This window comes from Spinacia oleracea, chromosome 2, assembly GCF_020520425.1.
Source record: "Spinacia oleracea cultivar Varoflay chromosome 2, BTI_SOV_V1, whole genome shotgun sequence".
Taxonomy (NCBI): domain Eukaryota; kingdom Viridiplantae; phylum Streptophyta; class Magnoliopsida; order Caryophyllales; family Amaranthaceae; genus Spinacia; species Spinacia oleracea.
In genome coordinates, this window is record NC_079488.1 from 21,398,217 (window position 1) to 21,400,708 (window position 2,492).

General features: G+C 38.6%; 1 long non-coding RNA gene across 2 annotated transcripts; it reads left to right on the forward strand.

Annotated features, from left to right (window-relative positions):
- Positions 1-37: 37 nt before the first annotated feature.
- On the forward strand, positions 38-2,189 carry LOC110778756 (uncharacterized). 2 transcript variants are annotated; one of them, XR_008927528.1, is made up of 3 exons: positions 38-1,173; positions 1,306-1,326; positions 1,874-2,189. It is a non-coding gene; the product is annotated as an uncharacterized lncRNA (long non-coding RNA). The 2 variants fall into 2 exon arrangements; XR_008927529.1 differs by lacking the exon at positions 38-1,173 and having other exon boundaries at positions 1,180-1,326.
- The last annotated feature ends 303 nt before the right edge of the window (positions 2,190-2,492 follow it).

Sequence of the window (2,492 nt, forward strand, 5' to 3'; positions counted from 1 at the left end):
TATATATATATATATATATATATATATGATCCGGTGAGAAGGGGTCTTAGGGTGAGAAGCGTGAGAAGTGATCTCACCCATCCGATTAACCAAATCCAACGGCGCGAATTGCGTCTGTATTACTAAATCTAACGACAATTTGTAAAATGGACAACTTTTCCCTCTTAACAATGAGGCCCACACAATGGGTTGTCCGCAATTCCGTAAGTGTTGTCCGTGTGTTGATACTGTGCTCATCTCTATCCTCTACCTTTTTCCATTTCCTTCTACTCCGTATTTCCTAATTTATATGCTTTCCATGACACACATTGATATGTCGTTCATATTCTTCCACCTGATCTATCCCTTTAATAGAATTTAATTTTTCCAAACAACAGCATCTCTTAACAATGGAGTCACTTTCAAAAGGAAATCAGAAATTTTATATACATTGAGTAAGCATTGGAGGTACATTAGGTAGCCATTGGAGATACATTGAATAACAGTTGGAGGTACATTGAGTAATAACCATTTTGAGGTGCATTATCAATGGCGTCGATGTAGTTTCCGCCATAGGATTTTCACTGTTACAGAGGAGACAGGAAGTGAGTTTTTCTATGGCCAAACCCCCACCTCCTGTTGCTTTCTCCATCATATTCATCATCCATCTCGAAAAATAGAGATACATCAACTATATACCACAGGTACATTGGAAATATAGAAGATACACATGAAGTACATTATAGATACATAAAAATTCTAGATACTCAGTTGGAAATGTATTTAGTGCCATTGATGTATAAAGCAGAGACAAAGAATTAAAATTTGTCAATGGCTTGGGGAAGAAGATGATTAAAGAGGAGAATTGGGATGATGGGCGCGTTAAGCCATTTTCGCACTCGAGATATTGCTTTCAGTTTACAGGAGAGAGATGGAGAGATAAAAAAGGATGCAGTGGTCGTTTCTGGGGACGACAACGTGACAATGGGAACAAAATTTTGAACAGTACCAAATTAATGACACGCGTATATTTTAGGTCGTTCGATTAATTTGATCAAGGGCTATCGATGCTTCTCACGCTTCTCACGATAAGAGCACTTCTCGCGTATATCTTTCGTTTTATGATTGTTGATTATAAGTGATCAAGTGGCAACATACACGAGGGATCCAAGTAAAATGACTAAGAGTATGCAGGTAAAAAGAGAAATTGTTGGTGTATTTGGCCCTGTATGGTTGTAATATGGTGCTTTAATTTGATATACAAATTTGTGTGTCCTTTATCTACTAGATTTGATGTTGATTCTTTTATTATTGGTTGTTAAGCAGGTGGACAACGGCAATGAAGAGGTATAGTTGTTATGGCTCCTAGCCCATTCTCTTGCTATATGAAGCTGTTTTTTGGGTGTGCGTGGGGGGTTTATAGCGGTCAAAAATTTAACATTTAATATCAGATTGGGCAATAAAACTAATCTCTGCTGGATCTTGTGTTCTGGTATTTAGTTAAGCATTTTTCTTATCCGTCTCTGTATGCATCAGTCCCTTTTAACGACAGAATGACTGAATGTTTTCCCCTTTTCACTTTTAAGTTTTAACCTCTTTCATCACTTAGCTGCCTTAGATGCCACATACCCTTATTCTGTCTATTTAGCATCTGTTTTTGCTCCAAGTTCAAATAACATGCTTGCTTACTGGTTTTGGCATTGTGTCTTTAACTCAACCACAAATGTTGAGAGGATATGTTGTATTGCATTTTAGAAGGATATACTGGGTGATTTGCTGATTTGGGAAACTTAACCTGAAGGCAATAATTTAGGGTCTAACCTCATGTCATACTCTTTTACTACCTCTTTAATTCTTTCTTTCCCTCACTGATTTATGTTCTGAATGTGTGTAGATAGAAGGAAGAGGCCTTCAAGAAGATTCTTGAAGCTGATAATATTCTGAATGTGTAGAGATAAAAGGAGTTGGATGCTAGCTAGGCATAAGTTGGAGTTGGAGATAGAGAAGTTAAAAGGAGAATGAATTTGAAGTTATGAAGCACCTGGGAGATAATGATGATGATGCCGTAGTTCAGAGAAAGATGAAGGAAATGGCGGAAAAGATGTAAAATATAAAATATATAAATCGAATATAATTGTTAGACTAGAATGTATATGTCTATGATTGTACTGTAAAATATAAAATATATAAAATCGAATATAATTGTTAGACGGGAATGTATATGTCTACTATCGTAAGGTAGATTATAAAATATATAAAATCGAATATAGTTGTTACACTGGAATGTATGTAGGGATGTCAATGGGGCCGCCCCAAGTAGGCGGGGATGGAGGTAGGTTTGGTGGGTGATGGGGCGGGGATGGGTATAAAAATCGTACCCGCCATGGGTGATGGGGCGGGTGTGGATTTTGTGTTGAACCCGCCCCATCCTCGCCCGCTCCGCCCCATCCCCATCCGCCCCGCCCCGCCCCATCCCCACTCTCCCCGCTTCATACTCGCCATGAGTGATGGCG